This window comes from Pelobates fuscus, chromosome 8 (assembly GCF_036172605.1).
Source record: "Pelobates fuscus isolate aPelFus1 chromosome 8, aPelFus1.pri, whole genome shotgun sequence".
NCBI classification, from domain to species: Eukaryota; Metazoa; Chordata; class Amphibia; order Anura; family Pelobatidae; genus Pelobates; species Pelobates fuscus.
In genome coordinates, this window is record NC_086324.1 from 23,930,408 (window position 1) to 23,955,357 (window position 24,950).

The 24,950-nt window shown below is 37.3% G+C and overlaps 1 protein-coding gene across 1 annotated transcript in view; it reads left to right on the forward strand.

The window, feature by feature from the left end:
• ARHGAP15 (Rho GTPase activating protein 15) overlaps positions 1-24,950 on the forward strand; it is a 473,358-nt gene that overhangs the window by 416,940 nt on the left and 31,468 nt on the right. The window lies entirely within an intron of this gene.

A 24,950-nucleotide genomic window follows, 5' to 3' on the forward strand; every position in this document is an offset into this window, starting at 1 on the left:
CACAATAGAAAGGTGTCAGAACACACAGTGTAATGCTATTTGAGGCATAGCCCCCGACTGGTCAGGGTGCTCATAATGACACCTGTCCACAGCTGAAATTGTCTTCAGTGGGTTGCGAGCATTAGAACTGGACCATGGAGGTATGGACGAGAGTTGCCTGGTCTGTCGAATCACATTTTCTTTTAGATCAGGTGGATGACTGGGTGCGTGTGTTGCTTATTTGGGGAAGGGACAGTAGCAGGATGCACTATGGGAAGAAGGTAGGCCAGCAGTGGCAGTGTTATGCTCTGGGAATGAATGCCACAACCTTAGATTTCTCTTGGGAAACCTAGGGTTCTGATATTCATCTGGATTTTACTTTGATGCATACCACCTACCTAGAGATCATTACAGACCACGTACACCCCTTTATGGCAATAGTGTTCCCTGATGCTTCTTTCAGTAGGATAATGCTCCCTGCCACATTGCAAACATTGTTTAGGAATGCAATTCCAAAGATAGTGTTGCACTCAGGGACCTAATAGAGTGTGCTACCACACCTGGAGCACCTTGCAAGGGATCCACAGTCCCTTAGAAGTATTCAAAATCAAATTCCAAAGTTTTCACAGAGTAGTGCAAATAGGAATGAGTTTTATTCAGGATCAGGAAAACAAAATTCTATACAAGGTTTTTGTGTCAATACTCAATCATGTATGATTAAACGAAACGTTGCATATAAGTTTGCTCTCCTGATCCTGAATAAATCTTTTTGCACTACTCTGTGAAGCCTTTGGAATTTAATTTTGAACTGTTTAGGAATGGTTTGAGGAACATCATAAAGAGTGTTGCTTGGCCTTCAAATTCCCTGGATTTCAATCCGCTTGAACATCAGTGGGGTGTGCCGGAACAACAAATCCGATCCATTGAGTCCCCACGTTGCAACTTGCAGGACTTGCAAGGATCTGCTGTTAATGTCTTGGTGCCAGATACCACAGGACACTTTCAAAGGTTTTGTGGAGTCCATGGTTTGATGCATCAGAGCTGTTTTGGTAGCATTAGGGAAACTTCATGATGTTTTTAATGTTGTAGCTGATCAATGTATATACATACATACTTTGCATGCAGATGCTGTCATCCTATATGCCACCTGGCACTTCTTACTGCCCTTTCCTGAACCACATACTAGAATCTTTCTCAGGTTCATGCAATACTGATACATCTCACATGGACATCATGTCACAATTATATGGAATGGCACAGGCTGCAGTCTGAACACACATAAAGAAAAAGATAGACAAATAAAATAATAAACACACAGTTAGATTCTCCAAAAAAGGGTCTCTCTAAGAGATTGTTGACAGTCAATCATTGCACTTTGACCTTACCTGTATGGCGGTACTTTGCAGAGTGCAATCCTAGAGTTTAACTGTTATGGTTTATGCTCTACAAAATTATTTAACATATGCAGCTGTGCAAATGAATACAGCAATACATGAGCATGCCCTTAATAACAACAGTTATGATTATTTAATATACATTATATTGCGGTGTATTAAAAGGTCCCTATGCAACATTATTTTGGCACAGCTTACTTATATCAGTTAGATTTTAGATTCTTAGAATCTTAGATTCCTTCTGTAATGTGATTTACGTACATAGTTTTTCATGCACCTATTTTTATATCTAAGAGACAGAGCAGGTGATTAGTTTGGAGTGCAGGATTTAGGGATTACCCAGTTGTGTCTAAGGTGTTTTTAGAAAAAAAAAACACTTTAGACACAGCAGGGTAATCCCTAAATCCTGGACTGGTAGGTGGTACTCGAGGACTGGGTTGGGAACCCCTGACTTAGAGCATGCATACAATGGAGTGTGGTTATCAATAAGCAAACATAAAGCGGAGAGTAACAACAAGGAGCATGTATATGATGGAGAATGGATAGCAAGAAGGATGCCAATGATGGACAGTGAATAGTGAAGAATGTGTATATGATGAACAGTGACCTGGTGACCAGGATAACAAGGAGAAAAAGTAGAAGAATATGTAAGGAGATAGTAAGGAGAAGAATAATCTGTTTATATAGCAGAGAGGAGGCTAATCAGGAGAGAAGTAGCTCACCGTGCTTGGGAGTGAGTGCATGGGATCATTTAGCCTGATTTGCTGACACCAGTGTGCATTCCATTCTGCTAGTGATGTTAAAGGGTCTATAAATGGTAGACTTGTGCAAGGCAAGACATTTCAATTCTGCCAAATATTTTTTTTCTGAAGATAGAACATTCTTTGGGACACCCGAAATTCTGTTGGATGTTGGTTCAGCTTGACTCAATATCAATTCTGAAACCTAAACAGGAGGAAAAAAATAAAGTGTATAAATGGTACAATCAGTGTGTTGCAATATTATGCACAATATAATATGATGTATATTATCATTTTCACGCCATTTGGTTGCTATATCAAGTCCCAAAAAGTAACCAATAGAGGGTAAAACAGGATGCACAGTTAAAAAATGTGTATTTTTATATTATACATTGTATATTTATTGAATGTATTTTTTTTACTGCTTCTCCTTTTTTCTCTCTTTTGTTCATTTCTCTCATAAATTAAACAGCATGTAGTGACATTTCCATAACCATCAATCATCTTTTTTCCCCATCCATCATCTCTTTTTTGGCACCTTGGCAGAATTCTGAGTATTGCTCTCCCTCAGTCATGTTTGGCATTGAGTGTTTTGGTCAGTCGAAAATAAGGGTTTATTCCCATATTTGGCCGAATTGCAGTTCGATGCAAAAACATCTCCAAGTCTAATGAATGGTGTGAACAGCTGCTCACAACTTGTTAAACAAAACAGTTGTGATCTTCTCTGGGTTTTACCAGTGACTAACCTCTCAGTCCACCATCCTGGCTTTTGCATTCATATTTGTTTGTGTGTGAAAAATGCAAAAAAGCTAAATTGAATGCACATTTTGGCCAGTGACTACTAAAAAAGACTTAACATACCTCATTTGCAATACCTTGAGTTGTCTACTTTTGCAAATGGTATGCCATCATGGGGGTAATTCTCATTCCTGGGCTACCATACAGTCTCAAAGGCAACGTAACCAATCTGGCAAATTTCAATGTGAAAAAATGGAAATGCAAGCCTTATATATGACCCTGTAACTTTTGAAAACACCATAAAACCTGTACATTAGGGGTACTGTTATACTCGCCAGACTTCGCAGAATACAAAAATCAGTGGTTCAAAACAGTAAAATGTATCACAACAACTATATCGTAAGTGAAAGTGTCGTTTGTGTGTGAAAAATTTTAAAAAATGGCAATTTCACTGACAATATCATTGTTGTGATATGTGATATTGTTGGGACCTAAGTGTTGGGTATCCCCAGGTGCAGTTCAGTCTCCTGGTTTCGGTGATCACGGTTAGCAGTCGATGTGCTCAGGTGGTCGGGTGGTATGCCCTGAATCTTGGCTCCAGACTCGGGAGCTCTCTCTTTACACGTCTTGTCCGCTCAGTAGTTAGGCTCCGCCCCCGTAAAAATCTTTTTTGTCTTATCTTTCATATATAATGATGTAGTTGGAAGATTGGACAGTAGATGGAGCTCTAGTAGATGTATATATAGTTATAACATTAAGTACAGTTTTTGTCTTTGTTTTTCTGTGACTCCCTAATGCTAATGCAGTTTTAACAATAATGTTTAATGTCATACACAAGCTAACATAACTAAGAACAATTATTTCCCTGAAGCTGTGTTGTAATTTAGTAGTTTTCTTACGATTTAAGTGTAATGAAAGCAGTCATGCAATTACCTGGAACATCTAGCTAATCACACTGGTAAATGTGTGGAAATACAGGTGGGTTTGTGTTTAATGTGCATATCTATATTTCTATGGCTGTTTTACATGATCAATTTCTTGTAACATTTGATGTGAGACAGAGGAGCTTTACCCTTGTTTTAAGGGGTTTGGATGAGCATGAACATATTTTACCTGCTCTTATTGGGTTTATCTGTTTGGTAGCTTTTTTGCTATCACTTTGACTCTAACTGCTCAGTGCTCCTAGTACGCCTTTTATTTATTTGTTTATTTTTTGCTCACTCTGACTCCATTGTTAAAGGGACACTATAGGCAACCAGACCACTTCAGCTCATTGAAGTGGTCTTGGTGCAGTGTCCCTATTGTCATTAATCTAGCAATGTAAACATTGCAGTTTTAGAGAAACTGCAGTGTTTACATTGCAGCACTAAGACAGCCTCTAGTGGCTGTCTACCAGAAAGCCACTATACGCACTTCTGTGATTTTACCCGGCTTTTGGTCCACTAACTGCTAGACGTCCTCATGCTCTGCATGAAAATCCCATAGAAAAGCATTGATTCAATGCTTTCCTTTAGGGAGTGCCTTATGTGCTCGCAGTGTTCCCCACACATTAGCACCCCCATTGGATGAGGATGGAGGAGGAGAACACTGAGCCAACATAGAGGGACTTTAGAGCTGGAATTAAGGTAAATGTTAAAAGCGTTTTTTTTTCAACACCTTGGGGCACTGAAACAGCGGGACACTATAGCCTTAGGAGTACAGTTTTGTATTCCTAACGCTGTAGTGTTCCTTTAACAGTTAATAACCACAAAGAGCACTATACGTTAAAATAAGTTAATTCTGAAATCATCTCATGAGAATGAATAATTTGATTTGGACAATGTGAAACAACTATGCGAGACAACTCCTTCAAAATGAGCTTGATAAAGAATTTTTTTGTGAATATACACCTAACCAACCACAGCCTGTTCTCATGCATAGACCCTTGTTTGTAAATACTGCTCATTTATTTTTATTCATGTACGCCTAGTCAAAAAAATATAGCTAAAATAGTGTGATATTTTAAACGCGATAATTATAATCTTGCCTGTAGCTAATCACATTGTCACCAATACTGAGGTTTTATTTTTTTAGAATTCATAAGCCTTATGACACATTTTGGCCCTATTTAATGTCTAAACAGTTCCAAACTGCCATTCCTGTTTATACATACGTGCTTGTCCGCTATAATAATGCTATATAGTCTGAGGCCCGATTAGGTGACCCTGTTTTTCTTTCACTTTAACCCTAAATCGTTGGTAATAGAATCTAACCTATTATTCATTTAAACTGTGATGCAGAAGCACTTAGACTAGAAAAATTTGCATTCTGCAAATGAGGATTTGATGAGCAAAATGATAAGATATATGTTATGTAATCTGCACTATTTTGCAAGCAAATAAACAGCTCTTGAAATTGATAATTTTTAGAATATTTTATCCTCAAATGTTTACACATAAATAATTAAAATGCATTAGCGGTGTCGCTTTTCGGGGGAAAAGAAGCATATTGAGAAAATAGTATAGTTGTGTTGCTTAAATTTGTAATTAACAAATTTATTACAGATTCTATTCGCTTGTTTAATATGCTGCATTCCGGAACAGCAACATGAATACACAATGGTGTGGAGAAGCTAATTTTAAGACTTTGGTGAAATGAATGCCTTTTAATGTTGTATGTTTCTCTTATCTACATACCACATTATTGTAATAAGTACACTCAAGAATAATTTCTTTTCACATATTTTTACAAATCTCGCCCTTATTTGCATGCGAGTAAGTTGTCAGCTTAAATCTTTGAAATGCAAAATATATCTCATTTCTATTTTTCATCAAGGAGCCTTTCATGTTTAATAAATTACAACTTAGATCCTCCATGACTTTGTTTTTCATTAACTAAAAGCAAAAGGATACATTTAAAATCTTAATCAGAACCTGAAAGGGGATTTGCATGCCGTTGGTAGTTGTCTTTCTGCGGCCTATAATGTTTTGCAAACTATTTTATTGTACGAGGTTGCAAACAATGATGCTTTCATGCAAGTTTGCAACTCATGTTAGTGTGTTGATGGTCGAAGTCAAATATTGAGTTAAATGTCTGGAATGTCATCAATGAATTGGAAATTATGAAGATCTGCAGAATTAGGACCACACCGTGGCTATTAAAAACATAGGGAAGTTGGAAGGTTATTGTTTTAAAACAGTATTTCAATCTGGAACTCTAGTATCAATTGATATATACCCTTTGTTTCTCAAGGTATCTTGATAAGTGAATTTTCAGTTGTGCTTGTTTCCATTCCAAAACTTTTTATTTATTATTTAGTTTTCGAGTTAGTTTGTTTGCATTTTATTACTGGTACAGTCATGCAAATAAAGCATATCTTCTTCCCTTTTAGTGCACATGAAGAGCCATGTGCACATACCGCATCATGGGAAGACGTCCTGTGTGCATGCATGTGTAGAGCTTTGTAAAAATATGATGATCGCAGGTATGGGCCAAGGAACACCCTAATGTAGGAGCCTGCTTTTCTTTTCATTCCCTTCTTAGGTCTCTTTGGGAACTTACATATAGGTTTGATATAGAATGTTATGTTTCTGTAGAAAAACACATATCTATGTCTCCAAATACAAAATTATAACTGGAACAAAAATGAATATTTTTCATTCATGTTAGCAGGCAGGTGCCTACTCTGTGAAAGTGTGGGGCAGATTGCTTGGAGAGTCCCCCAGTCAAACTGCCAGGACCCTTGCTGGTGTCGGACCCTTGGGCCCCTGACCAAATGTCCAACTGGTCAGTCCACCCCTGTGCCATGCTTTGAGTGGAAAACATCATGGAAGTTAAGAGTTCTGCAATATCCAGAAATCTATTTTTGTCCATCAGTGACCTAATGCAGTGTGCTGCACACACTGATGATGGTGGTGCTAATCACGCATAAGTACAGATGAGGAATGTATATTTTATACTTATCTCTCCTGTTTAGCCACACCCCCAGAAATGCCTTGTTAATCTCTCAGGGACCAATGAAATGCTATGATGTCACCACAATCGGAACCTTTTGCTAATATGGGCTATCCTGGTAATTTAACACTGACAATACTCTTCAGCTCTGTTAACATTTTATGGTATGCTATCCTTAAGAGGTTACAAAGAAATGATCAAACAATATTTGCCTACTTTTTAACGCCCTACGTTCCTCTTTGTATTGCATAATTGTTCTATATATTTTGCTTTGGCAGATATTTTCTATTTTTCGCTCACAACTGGGCAAGACAACTTTCCCTCTGCCAGGAGAAACATATCTGTGAACAGCAGGGGGTTAACACTGTTAATTGAGGTGGGTGAAAAGTTCCTGCAAAGAGGAAATTCTCTGCCTTTTTTTTCGATGTTTCTACTCCTGATCTCCTATGTAATGCAGTAGAAGGACTGCCCCTCTGTCTAACACCGAAGGACAGCTGCGTTACAAGAAATGGTTATTCTAGAAAAAAAGATTATGTAATCTGTCAATCTTGAGGAATTGCAGGAATTTTATAATTAACTATGGAACATCTGAGGCAAAGAACGCCTTTCACACTGACTCTACTTATATTCGTTTTTTTGGATCACTGAATGAAGACTTGTATCCAATTGGAATTTATGAGCATCTGTTTCATGTATGAATTCTCCCTCTGGTTAGCCCGAGTTTCTGAATTTATTTCCTAGTTCATTTCGCAAGAGGGTCTCGAAACATGTCACGACTGGCCTCTGTGTAATAAGGTGGGGCAGATCAGATTGGGAAAATGATATTCATAACAGCTGCCAACATTGCTTCTAGTACAGGCAATCCTTTAGGAAAACACCTCGATGGTTTCCTATATTAGCAAACGTTTGCATGAACCTGTTGCATTAACACTTTAAGAAATAAATGCATTCCACAAAACTCTGGAAGACAGTATGCACATTCCTGGGTGCGTGCATGCCTGGCTTTCAGATGGTTAATAGATGATAACCTTAAAAAATATAAAAGATATAGAAAAAAACAAACATAAATAGATAGACAGACTGGCTGACAGACAGACAGCAGGCAGACTTCTCTCTAATACATAATATAATCATTCCCATTTTTCATCCTGACCAACTTTTAATTATTTTCTTCTTCCTGTTCTTATCAATTGAAAGCTAGTCATTTTTTTTAGGATATTTATCGCTGTTAACCCCTGAGTGCCAATTGCATTACCCCGTGACATTTTAGTATATTTTGTACTGCTATTTCTTTTTTTAATAGAAATATCTGTAAGCAGACGGGACTGGGAAAGGACGAGGTGAAAAGAAATAAATCATTGTAGTCTCAGGAACAGTAATCCTCGTTGAGGATTTTGCCTGATTGATATAAATAACATCGTCCCCACCATCTGTCCGAAGAGGGACCTTTCCAGTTAGTGTTAAGCTACAACGGCAGAATAATTAATGAATGGTGTCCTTTGTGCTGGTAATAAAGACAAGACAAATTATGTTATAATCCAACTGCTGCTCATTTGTCACAGCCAAATAAAATGTCAAATAAAAGTGAGGGGGCTACTGTGTTTGTTTAATAGACTACAGGCTACCTGTTCCAATCCCCGCAACATATGAATGTCGTATCCAAAATAATTGCTATGAGTAAAAATATGTTTATTGCATCCATATATTAACTTGTACTGGTAGATTAATATTGTTGGTCACAGTAATAGAACACCAAGAGATGCCACCCTCCCACTTCTTCTAATTAGATAGATGGATAGATAGATAGATGGATAGATAGATAGATAGATAGATAGATAGATGGATGGATAGATGGATGGATAGATAGATAGATAGATAGATATAGAGAGACAGACAGACAAAGAGAGACAGGCAGACAGACAGACAAACAGACAGATAGGCTTACAGAGACAGAAACACAGAGGCAGAGAGATAGACAGAAACATACACATAAGAGTGAAGTGGGGAAAAGGTGGAAAATAATTGAGTACTGCATGCATCACTAACCAGCACTGATAGCAATGCAATAGGTGCTTTGTTTTGTATATTTTACAATAAAAAATGCAAAACAATTCTTGTATTAACATTGTTTTGTGAATTGTTTGCTGTAGGTGGTGTTTGTTTTGTTGATTTTATTATGTACTTCCTGCAAGAGGCAATAAATGACAGTTTTGCGTTTTGATTATAAATTTCTCCCATCTCTAAGAACTAAGAGAGGTGTACCTTTCGGGAATATCTTCTTAGTTAAAGCGTTCCTTCTGTTAGATGTTTTGTTTGTTTGATTTATCTAAATACAACCCTGCTTAAGTCGTGCCTATAGCAAAAGCCTACTTTCTGTATAAATACCAACCTAAAGCATTATGGGGTATGCAGTTTAAAAGAAGCACCGTAACTAATGCGATTTACATAAAGATCTACAGAACCTGCAAACTCTAATGTCGTGGCAACTGCAACAAACGTATCTCAAACTGGCCGTTATAATCAGTCTCCGGTAATTCTTTTAGAAGCTCAGCTATGCCTGCCTACCCTTACTTCCTAGCACACTCTGCTTAGATTCTATTTGCTTTCTGATTTAATAATGCCAAAGGAATCAGGCAAATATAAATTGCTGCTATTTTTAAGCAGCACAAAAATGTGTTACTGTTCTTGTCTTGACTTGGTGTACATAAATGCAGGCCGTTGCTAAGAGAAGCAATAAACACAGCCGAGATTTAGAAAGTTCCTTTGGGAATTACCTATGATAGAGGGCAGGGCTGCTCTTCCCCAGAACATGCTCCTGCTGTAAAAATTCACAAACCTGGCATTTAAACAGGCATCTGTCACTTGCTCTAATGCCAGTTCATAGTATACACACAAACATCTGCTTCCTTGCACAAAGGGAGACAGAACGCCTGACAGGTCTGTGTTAGCAGGATTCGCAATGCCAGTTTTTTATGCAAAAAACCTTAATGCTTCCCGTCAAGCCATTAGAAGTGATACAATCAGCCCAGGCCCCATTAAGCCATCAGTGTCCACCTGTGATAAAGACGGCCATTTGTTTTCTTAAAGCCCACTTAATGTCTGCTTAACTCAATTTGTCAGGAAATGTAGAACAATTTCCTCACAGTCTGAAATTTGGTTGTAGTTCAAAGTCAAAAGGCCAGGTCCCGTATTATTCAAATGACACAATAAACAATCATCAAACCAAATAATCCCCCCCCCCCCCTATAACATTTAAATATGCTGTTATAATGCAGGTAAAACAAATATATTTCAGATCATGATAATTTAGTCTGAAAAATCACCTAGCAGTGTGAGTGATATCAAATATATTGTTAAGCTCTTCATAATGAAACAAGGTAAAATAGCGGTATCGTGGCATAGTGTTTTTTTTATGGTTAATGTGTTTAGTTCATAAACAAATGTGAGAGGAAAAGGAGTATTTTGTTTTATTTTGGCACAATGCCAGAAGTAGGGGATTAGTTCTGGAACCTGCGTCATGTTTCAGGTGCCTTCCGTTGACTGTTCTAAAAAGGTGAGCAGGAAAACGATTGCCCCCAGGTTTGTTGTTATTTTGGGCCATGTGCAACAGCAGCCCTCCTAACTTAGGGATAGTGCTGATTTTATGGCTGTGCTCCACTATCCTGACTTTTTGTGACATGAGGGAACAATCCCAAAAAAGTGTATCATTAGGTGCGCACATGCTACACTCAGGGGATTCCCTCCGTGGGCTGGACTGCTTGATTGTCAGGTTGCCTAACTTGACAATAATTTAGGTGACCAGCCCCCATTCCAGGCAGGACCACCCCTATGGGCAGCACCAGTGACTAAATTTGCATTACTGGCCAGTCCCCCTTTAGCCCCTCCCACTGGTGTCAACGTTCACGGAAAGCTGATTTTGGGACCTATGCAACAGATATTTTTTAACTTGCAATTGTATACATGGTCACAAGCAGCGAGCTAGTATTATGAGATTCAAAAGTGATTCTGGCCGACTTCAGCCACTGGACACCTAGGCCTCAATCAGAGCAGGATATAAGAAATTCTAAATTTAGTAGAATGTGCAATAAAGGAAGTTTAAACATTAAATCTCTCTTTACAGGAAGTGTTTAGGAAGGCTGTGCAAGTCACATGTACAGCCTTCTAGGGAGCTGTGACTAGGGTTGCATAAGTACAGTGATTTAATTCATAAAAGGCAGATAATTGAGCAGTGAGACTACTGGGCATGATCTATACACCAAAACAACTTCATTAAACTAAAGTTATTTTGGTGACATCCCTGGTGAGTATCCCTTTAATGAAGATGACAAATGTTAAAACCACTTTTAAGCTGATTTCTAACTTTGGCAACACTGTCAGCAGTAAATGCTCAGATATTTTGGTCCAAGCTCAAAGGAATTTTGCAGTTCCTGCACATTGTTCAGGACGCGATTTATACTGAATCTATTCATTTCTTGGGGATGGAGATCATTAAAGGACTACTGGGATGACCTAAAGTCATTCTCATGTGCATAGTGATAGTTTATCCTCCTTTATTTCCATAGCATATCCGTTTGAAAACGGGTACGCTATGGAAGTAAAGGGAATAGATGAAAACCATAAACAACAATGCTTGAAGTATTCAGATTATACTTTTTTTTAATAATGGCTAATTTCTATAATTTGCAAATAATGTTCTCCATGCAATTACACTATTACCATTAGCCTGTTCCGTAGGCAGTACCTGATGGATCCATGAATTCCTTCAACTTGCACCAAATTCCAACACTAACAATCCTATCAAAATGAAAGTCGCTGAGATCATGAGTCTGGACTTAATAAAATATTAAAAGGGAGCTAGAAATAAAGGCTTCTTTAGGTGAATACAGATAGAACTGTACCACAGTGAAAAAGTCCTGGAAGTAAAGGAATATCTTGAGAAAAGAAAATGAACAGAAGAAAAAGGACTGACATGTACGATGTGCGAATAATGTCTCACATAAAATTAGAGGGAGAGGATTGAAATTCAGTTGAGGGTGGAGTTGAGAAGAAGATTAGTTAAGATTGTTTAGTGATACTGATTGTATCTTAAAATTGAGACAGTGTGAAATTCGGGTAATATTTACTCATACTGTATTCTAATTATATCAAACCTTACTTGACCAAATCGCTTGAAAAGCCACCAGGGTGCACCACAACATTGACACGTTTGGTGTTTGCTGGCAGAACACAACTTCACTGAAATTGACTTCATTGGTGGGCTGAGGAACCAATATTCAGATTGCATTGTGAGTTTGGGACCAGAACCTCTGTTTGAGAGTTGAATTGAAAAAAATGACCAGCACAGGAATGCCTTATTCACCTTCTAACCTTAAACTGATGGAGTTTAAAAAAAAAAAAGAAATGTGATGCATTTTTGTCTTTTTTTTTATTATTAACACTGGGAACAAAATTATTTCCCTACCAACCAATTTTACATAAAGGACGTCAGAATTGGCAGAGAAGTGTCACGATTTGATGAAAACATATAGAGGAAGTAGAAACCCTGGGGAAGTTTAAACAAATACAAGAACTCAAAAAGCGGGGAAGTGGGAAGTATTTATTTATTCATGGCACATTCATTACATAGTTACATAGTTACATAGCTGAAAAGAGACATGCGTCCATCAAGTTCAACCTTCCTCACATAAGTTTTTTGCTGTTGATCCAAAAGAAGGCAAAAAAAGCACTTCCAATTTTGCAACAAACTAGGAAAACAATTATATCTGAAAAGGTACATCAGTTCCAGCCTGACATATCCATCTAAGTTCAGGTAAAGAAAAAGGAGAATTACATTTTGGAAGGACTCCTTGTTCTCTGGAGCTTATAACTCAAGTGTGACAATGTTGCAACTAAGCAATCTTTTTACATCCACTGACTCAATTATGTAACAGTTGGTCAAGAGTATTCAGAAGAACATTATAATCGCAAAATAAAAATGCATTATGATGGCTGTTTCCTGGATCTAGAGAAAACAATATAAACTCTTCTGTGTTGTAAAAACAAAACTGCATGTAAAATGAAAAATAAATGGGGCATACTTTATTGATCAAGAGAGCTAAAATCTCAAAGCACTGCAGTTTTGCATTGGAAGTGCAGGGAAATTCCATGTTCTTACCATTTGAGCTAATTTGTACTGGGACACTGAGCTAAATAAATCCCTCAGCCATGCAGCAGGATGCTCCGTCTCCATACGTAGAGCACAACCGCTGCATCTCTTTACAGCCTGCGATATCGCTCAGCTTTGATCAAAGCAGCATGTGTATTTCAGTGTAAGATTTTCTGTTGCACAGGGCATGTAATGCATGGGGCCGTGAAGGAAAAAGGGCTGGTGAGAGAATAACTGGAGAGCTAGGTCTGCTTTGGAGCACCATGAGATTGCTGACATCTGCCGAGGTTGGAGAGCTCAGTAAGCAGGAAATGGGGTGTCACTTTGAGTGGTAGTTTACCATTATACTGGCATCCTAATGAAGTGTCTGCAGTGTACAGAGCTTCTGGATGGCATCTTAACGCACGGATAAGCAAAAGCACTTTTCTCCTTGTCACTGTCATCCATCTGCTTGCACCCTACTGCAGCCAATGGGATGGAACCATGCTGCAATGTGCTATAAGCCATTTAGAGTTGCGTGTTGCATAATCAGTACCATCAAGTATGTTAAAAAATGACTATTACTGCTTATTTCCCTCTGTCTCCGGCACCTGGAGTTTGATACATTAACATTCTACTTTTCTAAGTGCAGATCCCTTATTAATTCTATAAGTGTAACGCAAAATGCTTCTAGAATGAGCTGCACATCAAAATCTGCCTTAAGTAAATCCATCTCGGTATTAAAATGCCGCATTTGGATAATTTTAGTTGCTTCGCGCGTTTGGTACATTTATGACATTATCACATTTATTTGACGGAGAGATCATTTGTTGTCACAAATAAAAAGTAAATGGGTTTACATCTTCAATGCTTTTGTCATACGACATTTACACATTTCATTCCTTACATTTATTGAACTCTTTACCTACTGTTAATTTTATCTTCTTGTTCTTCCTGTTCTTCACACATTAGTTTTATTGATGTACAAAAGAAATATTTATTCAGCATTCGATGGCCCACAATATAAATAATTACTAATTGCTCAGTACAATATATTATCTTTAAAATTACTTCTAACACCAACAATAAGGACTAGTTCCCGGAGGCATGATTTGAAAAATATCACATAACTTTTTTTTGCTCCATCCCAGTTGTGTTCCAAAATAAAGAGAAATTATGTAACTCTGTCTAATTTATTCAAGGACCTTAACTGAGAGACCATTAGGACCAAGGTTTCCATTTAGAAAAAGTGACTCGTTATTTTGTAGTTCGGCTTCAGCCTGTGGCAGCATGTCTGCTTCACTCAGTGACCACTTGCCACAATGTAGTCAGAAAGGATTTTTACCTCGCTTTCAACATTCCTGAAAAAGTATGGTTCGTTCAGCTACATACATGTATCCCTTTTATAAACAAACTTTCTAGTAGATTAGAATAAGTTGTGTTTTCTCTATCTCCCATTGTTTAGCTCTCTCAGTGAGGTGAGTTATACATTATTGACATGACATGTGGTTAGGGTACATGGATGACTCTGAAGACAGTGCAAGTGCAGAAAGTAATAACTTAGATTACCACTCGGTGCTATGTTAGACCAGGAGGTAGTCTTTATTAACAAAGATGCTAAGACAGAACATAAGTGCTTAAATGAACACTATAGCCTTTTGAATACAAACATGTACTCCTAACCTATAATTTCAATATACCTTTGGGTCCACTCCTGTTTCCTGATAAAGAAGCATTGGGAGACTAGTGCTCTATGAGCAGCATTTGATTGAGAACTGATTTTGACTCAGTTCTCAATGTGAAATCGTTTCTAGTGGCTGTCTGGAAGATAGCCACCAGAGGTGTGCTAACCCTGCAGTGGAACCTTTGCAGTTTCTATAAAACTGCAATGTTTTATGTTGCAGGTTTAAGATTACAGGACCTCTGCACCCAGACCACTTCAAGAAGTCTGGATGCCTTTAGGGGTCCTTTAACTCCTAGAGTCTTTAATGTATGTGGGCATGTATGTGTGAATGATATAGACTATCCTTGGGAAATGCTTACTATGTTAACACCACAGCTCCATTATCCCTAAGGTGCATTCTGAATAGGTCATGTCTTAATCAGGAGACTAGATGCCTATCATTCTGTGTATGTTCGTATAGACTCCAGTCACAAACAGTCTTTCATTGATACTAGTGTCAGAGACCCTTTCTTATGGAACCCTAACACAATCCCCTATACCAATTATATAAAGAAACAACTGCTACAATCAAAAACTGCCCGCCAACTGCTGATTTGCTCAGATAGATACAGATACTTCTTTAGTCTGATCAAATGTAAACTTTTAAAATGATTTAATATGGTGAAAAATATTTGTAAAATGTTGATATATATTTTTTAATATATGATTTTTTTTAATATATTTTAATATTTTGAAAATATATTTTTTTTTTATCCAAAAATATTAAATCATTTGAAAATCTTATTCAAAATGATTACATTGAGTCCATAGTAAGAGAACTGAGTTCCTGGGGGTTCCATATTGCATTAGACCCATAAATGATAACCAGCAGACTTAATTTATAAGCTATCTAGCATTCATACAATGGCTTGTTCATTTGGCAAAGGTTTTCAAGCTTTAGGTCACTTTGTGAAATGCATTAATCCTTCTTACATTTTTTTATGGTAGTTTTGTTTTTGCATTAAACTGTGTTGTTGTTTTTTTTGTTTTGTTTTTATTGTAACGTTCCTTCTATAGCATTTTTGTATGTTGATGTTACATCAAGTATGTTAACTTGGCATATCTTGTGGACAAATAACACAGGACACATTCTAAAAAAGTAAGGAATTAATAATTCTGGAAGAAAAAGCAAAGGTCAACTGGCCATACCTTGCAGAATAATAAAAGACTGTCAGGATTAAGATATATTTCACTTCCCTTCAAATGTGTGTTAGTGGAGATAAACCTGAGTTTCCTGTTGTAAAACACAGTGTTTTGTTGTCCACATCGTTATCCTTGTTCAGTAAACGATTAGAGTACATTTTGTAAGGATGAAGGAAGTCACCTTTATAAACACATTGTAGGACCTTCAGGTTAGTTTGGCTTTTGTTATGTTTTTTTCCCATCTCACCAAAGTAGTTTTAGCAGAACTGAACACGTCATTATACTATGACAATTTAAGTTGAATTGGGATTTTTTATTTTCTCAAGTTGTTTAACCTCAGCTCCCCATAGGCCTATTAAAATATGAGATTATTTTGAGAATTCACTCCTGCGTTAAAGGTGCCACTAATTATATATGCTTTTGATAATTTTATAGCTTCTTTTATAAAGTTGTTTTTTACAACTCAGTGACATGTATAGAAAATGGCACAGCCTCTCTTGAAAGGGACATCCCAGAATCCTAAAGCACTTTAGCTTGCTCAAAAGCTTAATGTGTGAAGAGTGTGTTCTACTTTTTTCATTTAGGAAAAAGTGCACATATCGATAGAAATTCAGACTTTCATAAATTTCCCTTATTACATCCCCTGACAGTCAAACGGACAACAGATCCTGTTGCTTCCTAATTGTTTAGTTCAGTGGAGCTAAACTCAAGAGGGAGCAATTGACCCACAGCAACTGCCTTGCAAAGACTTCTCTTTGACAGCGCTGGACTGGTCCACCGGGATACCAGGAAATTTTGAGGTGGGCCACCATACCTTGCCCGTGGAAGTGCAATCGTGAGGTGACCGGCAGGATGGGAACACTCTGCACAGCACTCCCCCTCCTGCCATTCAGTGCATGTAACATGGCCGAGTTGCAGATTGCAGTGAAGGAGTTTCTGCTCTCCTACCCTGTCTGACAGGAATTGCTCTCAGTGTGCACTGAACTGCTTCCTGTTGAAATGGGTAGAGGAACAGAAGCTCTTTTACCATGGCCCATGGCTTGGCCATGCTACAAGAAGGTACTGGAGGGACTGGGGGGGGGGATGAGACATATGGATGTGATGGGGAGGAATGAGTCACATGAAGGGGCTGGAATGAAACACATTGGTGCTGGGGGGGATGAGACACATGCAGGGGCTGGGGGATGAGATACATGGAGTGGCTGAGAGGGATAAAACACATGAAGTGGTTGAGGGGGGAATGAGACACATGGTGGGGCCGAGGGGGTAATAAAACACATTGGGCGGTTTAGAGAGAAATGAGACAAGGAGGGGCTGGGAGAAAATGAGACACAAGTTAAGGCTGGGAAAAGGAATGAATCACAAAAAGGAGCTTGGGGCAAATAAAACCTAGCTTAATAAAGCAGTTTTAGTGTATAGATTATACTTCTCAGGTTTCACTGCTCAATTCACTGCCATTTAGGAGTTAAATCACTTTGTTTCTGTTTATGCAACCCTTGCCACACCTCCCCTGAATCTGATTGACACAGCCTGCATGAAAAAAACTGGTTTCACTTTCAATTGTTTATTTATCTTAAACAATTGTATCTCTTTCTCTGTAAATTGAACTTTAATAATACAGGAGGCTCTTGTAGGGTCTGGGAAGCTATTAACATAGCAGGGGATAAGAAAATCTAAATTAAACAGAACTTGCAATAAAGGAAGGATAAACTTTAGATGACTCTTTACAGGAAGACTGTGCAAGTCACATGCAGGGAGGTGTGACTAGGGTTCACAAACAAAGTAATTTAACTCCTAAATGGCAGAGAATTGAGCAGTGAAACTGCAGGGATATGACCTATACACCAAAACTGCTTCATTAAGCTGAAGTTGTTTTGGTGACTATAGTGTCCCTTTAGGTTATCTTTTTCTGTACACAATGGAACCACACATTATTAGTTTTATTTATTTTGTATTTGTTCTGCTAATATTTTTATATTAGGTTCAAAAATGCAAGACATGACATCAACTACATCTAGGCTAACACAATCAGGGCTGAGAAGCTCTTTTTCCTTAATCGGGAAAGTCCCTGCGCAATGTGTCCATTCACAGGAGATGCTTCTGAGAAAACTTTAAAAAACAAACAGCTATTATAATCATACAAAAAGGGGTTTGCCTAAGCTATTTTATGCAAGTGACATGCGCATTTCATACATGTAGGAGTGCAGCTTACAAAACATCAGCCCACTCTTGAGCATTACAGTGTTTGGGCAGTGGAGTGCCCATTTAAGATATGCAATTGCTTCCCCTTCCCATATCAGTGTAAATTCATAACGATGTGTATGTGTACATTAAGTTGGCTCCTTTACCTGCTCCTGTAATGAGAAAAAGTAATTTTTCATAAGTAATAAATAGAATGTATCTTAACTAAGAACTTTCTACCAAACCGATTGCTACAATCTTCTCGAACTGCGTGAACAGTGAAATTCACCTGCTGTTGACATGCACATTCACAGCGTCTGGTGACTTCTAGGATTATAGAAGCAGAATTTAAAATTTTTTAATGTGTTATAATTTGAAAAAATAAATATGAAATATTTTGAGAAATATTACATAAGATTTTAAGAATATTTTTTAAAATAGTCCTACTTGAAAATTCCCAGTCTCTTTGTGTGTCTTATTCCAGATTTAGTATCCTCTACCTGGGCTCACAGGAAGTGCTCACTGAGGGTGATTAACAACTTCCTGTCTACCTGGTCTGCTCTGCCAAGCTGCAAATGAATGACAACAGAACAGCACATTGCTGTTCTTCATCAGTCCTTCTGGACTGGTCTAGCTGACAGATGCACTGCTGTCATAACTACTGAGTGGACTGGACCAGCGTCACCACCATCCACCACCCTCACCTTAGAGACGGCTGTGTCACGCTATAATGAAACCGACTGGCAGCTATCAAAGCGCTGCACGGCCCCAGGTTCCTCGTCCCTGTGGGAAATTTCCCAGTATCCAGTGGCCAAGAGCTAAGCCCTGCACCAACAAGCGCATCTCATAGCTGAGAGCTTTCTGCTGAGATGAGAACCCCACCTTACCTTGGGTGGTACACCAGGGCACTTCTGGCACCTTAGCCACTACAGAGCGCTCTACTAATTAAGGTGGTGGGAGTGTTACTTTAACTGTCTTTATTATTTTTCTTATCTTGTCTTCTTCAATAATAAGAGAATAAACAACTAGGTTTTCATTACCCCTTTCTTAAATAAGATTAAATTCAGAAATCCACATCAATGAACAAAATATCTTTACTACTTTTTTCCCTTTTGGGAAATAATTATAAAGCTATCATTAAAGATGCAATTTAAAGTGAAGGACAGCACTAGATTGATCAGATTGCAGACTGTCTTCCCCCATGCAAAAATATATTTATTTCCATAATATACAGTAAATAATTCAATCTGTGCAAAATGTTCCCAGCATCAGTAAAATATTACGATATTTCTGGTCTTCATAATGTTTTCTGTGAAAGTATTTTTAATGTAAAAAAAGGGGGAAAACGCTCATCATAGCAGAATAGACAGAGATAGTCTGTTTACAATACTCTATACATGAATAACTTAACTTTATCTACAGGAACATATCTCCTACAAGGTCAAAAACAAGAGTATCTGAAAAATATACACAAACATTTATAACCTAAAAAATAATATGTTACTTTATCAACATCATATAGGATAGCAAAAAAGGAAAAAATAAAAGTCTCATAAAATGCTTTTTTCGTACAAAAAAAAAAGCAATAGTAGATAGTAAGGGGAAAAATCATATTACGCATTTTAGTGCATCTCTGCTCAATATTTTCTAAGGACTTAAAAGACCAAACTGTAAAAAAAGTATAGGATCAGCAGCTTTAGGAAGCTGAATGGTGAAAAGTGAGTGTGTGATTTATAATGAGGAAAGGTATCTACAACACACAATTTTCTACCTAGCTGCAAATAATAATTCATAGTGATGTCCCTTGAAGATAAAAGACCTTTTGTGTGTAAGGCCTATGTGGTAAAATGATCATGATAAATGCCAGACTAGAGCAGGTAACGGCTTCACAAACCATTAAGATTAGCTAGGCTTTTTTTCAATGATAACAGTAAGCATGCTGTGATTCTATGTGGCAATAATATCTCACGGTTGATAAATGCCACAGTCAGTCAGAGGTGTTTATCATCTCTCCTTTAGAAATGCTGACTCAAGTTCTCACATGTTGAATGTTATTTTTTCCTTATTTCTTTCTTTCTTTTAGCCCTAAAGGAACGACTTATGTCTACAAAATCATGTAAAGATGATTCAGTAAACCACTTCTTGATTTAACTTACTAAACTATTTCAAAACCTTATTGTTCTACAAAAAAAAAATGTGCTAAAGCGTTTGTCCTTTTTTTTTTTCCATGTATGAACAAACAAGTCTGTTGGGAATAAACAAAAAGAAAAAAAAAGTCGTACTTGACACTTATTTAAGGAAAAATGAACCAGATTAATTTTTTTGAAAATATGCAAATTCCAGGACAAATTAAAAGGTGATTTCCAAAATGGCAGCTGTTTTAGGCTCATTTTGGCAAGCTATATTTTGCAAGCAGGTTATTGTATCCAGAACCACCCATTTAGAGATTAAATTCCTTTGTCTTAACATAAATATATCTACTTATATACAAGGAATCATCTAGGTCTGTGTATTAAGAGGACACTATAAGCACCTGTACTTAATGCAGTAGTTTTGGTGTGTAGATCATGCCCCTGCAGTCTAACTACTCAATTATCTGGAGTTAAATCACTTTGTTTATACAGCCCTAGCCACACCTCCCTGCACGTGATCTACACAGTCTGCCTTCAGACTTCCTGAAAGAAAGCTCTTACGATTACATTTTTTTTATTGAACAGTATCTTTAATTTAGAATTTCTAATTTCCTGCTCTGTTAATAGCCTGCAGGAGCTTCCTGTGTGTGGTTAAGCTTAAATTAACTGAGCATTACATTTAAAAAAAACAAAAAACTTCTAAAGTAAACAAACTGATATTGTGATCTGATTGAAAATTAAACCATTTTTTTTCATGCAGGCTGTGTGAGTCACAGCAAGTGGAGGTGTGGCTAGAGCAGCATAAACAGAAACAAAAGGGATTTAACTCCTAAATGGCAACAAATTGAACAGTGAGGGGCATGATCTAAATATGATCAGTGGGCGGCATAGTATGTCCCCACCGTTCTATGCACTCACCTGCTCGTCGACGATCCCCTGCCGGTGATCACGATGGGGGGACTTGCCTTGCATCCCCGGCAGTCCCCCTGCTGCTGATCCGGCCCTTCTGGGACATGTGATCGCGAGGTCCTTGCGAGGACCTCACGATCACATGGACGTAATAGCCGTCCATAGCAGTGCCAGCAGGGGGAGTGCCTGGAATGACAGGTAGTCCCCCTGCTGCCTGTAATAAAGTAAAATAAAGTTTTAAAACAGTTTAAAATTAAATAATGTATACTTAGATCATATATTTATATATATATACACCTACACATACATACACATACACTGTCTAAGTGTATTTTAATATTATTATATATAAATTTTAAAATACACCTCATCCTCGACCAGGAACAAGTGAAAAAGGATCTGGAAACCACCAATAGAAAGAATAAAAAGGAAGACACTCACTGGAATCACCAATGAACTAAAGGGACTAGCTCTATTTAAGGGGACTGATGGGAGGGTGGAATTAGGCTGCTTTTTTGGGAGCATCATTGTTATGATTGTTTTTATTGAATATTAGTCTCTGAGAAAGTCCCATTAGAGGACGAAACGCGTAAGACCAAAATGTATTTTTATTTGCTATTTTAAAGTTGTTACCAATAAACCTCTTTTCCACCCATGTACCTGTCGGAGTCCTGCATGGTTCCTGACATTGGGTGATACCTGATCCTAAGAGGGAGATACTAGCCCCCCAAACACCAGGGGAGGTACCATTAGAGCACATTTAACTCCAAAATCCTGAGTGCAATCTTTAGCAGGGATTATTATATATACATCAACTTTATTATGCTATGTTCTTTTTTATTATATTTTAGGTTTAGCAGCTGTATCCCACGTGTATTATATCTATTATCGTGGTATATAAACCTGTATAAACGCAGGTTAACTTTTCAGAGAAGGTCAATGTCCGGGCAAAATAAAAAGTACTTCCACAGGGACATTTGTGCTTCTTATGTGAACAGTTAATTAAAGGAACTCCAATACGTATATTTAATATACTAACAAGGTAAATATTTCAAATGCTTTCCTTGAGTTTGCTCTAGCTACAGGAGGAGAAAACTGATGCGTGAGCTCCTCATTGTTGATGTCATGGCGTTGGCCATAGTTATGTTTAAAAGGACTCGTTAGATTTTCTGGTGCTATTATTTTGTGCAGGGCAAACTGAATTTCACCCGTATGGTAAAATATTTGTACTGAAAACACAATTTGGAAACAAATCCAACGAATCAAAAGGGATATAAAATTGGCCAATCAGTGTACTGCAAAATATATACATAATATAATATTACGTAGCGATTTAGTGTTTTTGTTCTCTATATTTCACCTTTTAATACTTTCCTAAATTACTCACAAAATACTCTAGCTAAATTAAAGGAAGAGTGAAAGGACCACCATCAGAAGAGAATACGTCGAGAGACAATAGATATAAAGAACAGACTTACGTTTGTTGGTGACAACTGGAAAGGTCACACCTGCTCACATCCACACAAAATGCATAGCAGAGAAGTAAATAGTGATGCACAATCATGGGACCACATCCGGTATTCAAGACAAATTACATTTTATCAACATTTACTAATTTGGAACTCAATTAAGCTGGAATGGTAACCACTGAGGTTTCTCATCAGACAAAGCCGTTCCCCCTTTACACCCACTTACTTCACACTATAAAATCATTTTATATTAATTTTCAAAGAGCCAAATGTCATGGTTACATCCACATTAACATATGTTATACACTGTCTAAATATGTATTTTACATTATGTGTACACTGGTGAACATAAAGTCATTGAACAGTGACTCGAGACCAGATTTTTATCAATATATAAACGTATGGGGAAACAGATGCCTTTTGGACAGGTAACTATTTCACATTATGCCAGTACGCCAGTAAAAAACATAGAAATTAGAGAAAAGAGAAGAAATTGTAGGGGGGTATACCAAGAGAGGGGTGTATGGAGTCTCACAATCCTTTGTAATTTCCCAGTTTTTGCCATGTTTTATCAATGGGAGCCATAGACTGACAAACCGAAGCAGTCAACTTATCCACCATAAAATCATTTTAGTGAGACCCTCCTTGTTTTGTTTTCTCTCATGTAATTGTTTGTTTTCTTTGTCTAATCATTGTTTAACACTACTGAGTATGTTTCATCATGTTATTTAGCCCCATAAAAATAACATGACAACGAAAACAAAAGATATTATTTATACTATTTGCGCTGTTTAAAAAAAAGTATGACATGTCTGCATAAACTTTTTGAGAGCTAACGATACGAACTGTTTATCTTGCAAAAATGCAAAACTCATCCCTACAACACTTATAGAGTTAAACCATATGTTTACACCAGATGATTTTTTTAGATTTATAATGGGATTTTGAAAAGGTATACCCCTGTGCGTAAAATCTTTTGCCAGAGGGGTGATTTTACAGCACATTAAAAAAATGTTATCAGATTTATAAAGTCATTGTCACATGCAGATCCTGGCACACTCCAAGCACAGTGGGCTGTTGGAGTCATGATTTATTTTAGTTATCATGCCAACATCGAAGGTGTCTTGTTTAATGGTTAAATGGCATTGCATCGTGCTGCTATAGATCATATCTGACTTGGGTAATAATTAAAGTGGCGTGTATTGTGAAATTCTGACAATCTGTGTATGCTGAGTATGGTAAAATATACGTGCAAGGGCATCTGAAGAACAAACTCTAGAAAGTGATGTTTCTTCTGTTTTGGGAGTACAGCTTAATTGCTACTCTTAATGTCCTATTAAGTGACTGAGTAAATTCCAACTGTGAGCATGTGATAAATCATTCTATGTTCTGCAAGTGGGACTTCTTACGTACAGTAAAAAACAATCTTACATTCTGTATTTTTAAACGCCGCAGGTATCCGTGGTTTAGAACTAAAAGAAAAGTATAAACTTTTTAGAAAATTTTAAATAGGTAATAAAAGTATACCCGCCACTGAAACAAAATGTATAATATAATAATATATTTTTTAAGGATTTGGGGTAAAAAATATTATAGAAGCCTTTTTAATAAAAATAAATAAATAAAAAAAATAAGAAATGGTGCATGGAGTGTTTCTTTACTTAGAATAATATTATTTATACAACTGTCACATATTATTATTGTATTATTTATAAAGCGCCATCAGATCCCGTAGCTCTGTACAATGGGTGGACTAACAGACATGTAATTATAACCAGACAATTGGACACACAGGAACAGAGAGGTGGAGGGCCCTGCTCAATGAGCTTACATTCTAGAGGGAGTGGGGTGTAGTGACACAAAGGGTAAAAGTAGGGGTACGAAGTAAGTTGTTAGAAAAGTATTCATTGAAGGCTTAGTAGGTAATTTTTGACAGTTGCAGGAGAGGAGTCATGGAGGGAGGGGGATGAAAACCTGCTAACAGTTTAATTGATATGCTTTCTTGAAGAAGTGAGTTTTCAATGATTTTTTGCAGACCATCTGATCATGCACTCTTATCCCACCAGCTCTGCTGAAACGTCAAGGTGCAACTTCAATAAAAGCTCACTTCTCTTTGGTTCAAGGACAAGAGAACTAATCAAAAGATGTCAGACTTTCATTAGTTTTATGGAATGTATTTGGCAATGGAGCTAAAACTGAAAATACCCCGGATATAACACTATGTCACACAAACAAACACACACACACAGAATAAATATTGAATTTCCGGGGCAGAATTTAATAAATTTTTAGCCACCAAACCGTTTAACTGCCATTTTCTAGGTTGATTCTAGTTTTGCACTTTCTTTCTTCTGGTACGAAGGTCATTCTCTTCATACCCCATTGCAGTATTTTGCAACATAAAGTATTTGCATATTATTTCATATTTAGAACTACATTGATTGCCACTGTTTGTCATTGTGAGATAGCTGTCATAGAGAGCTGT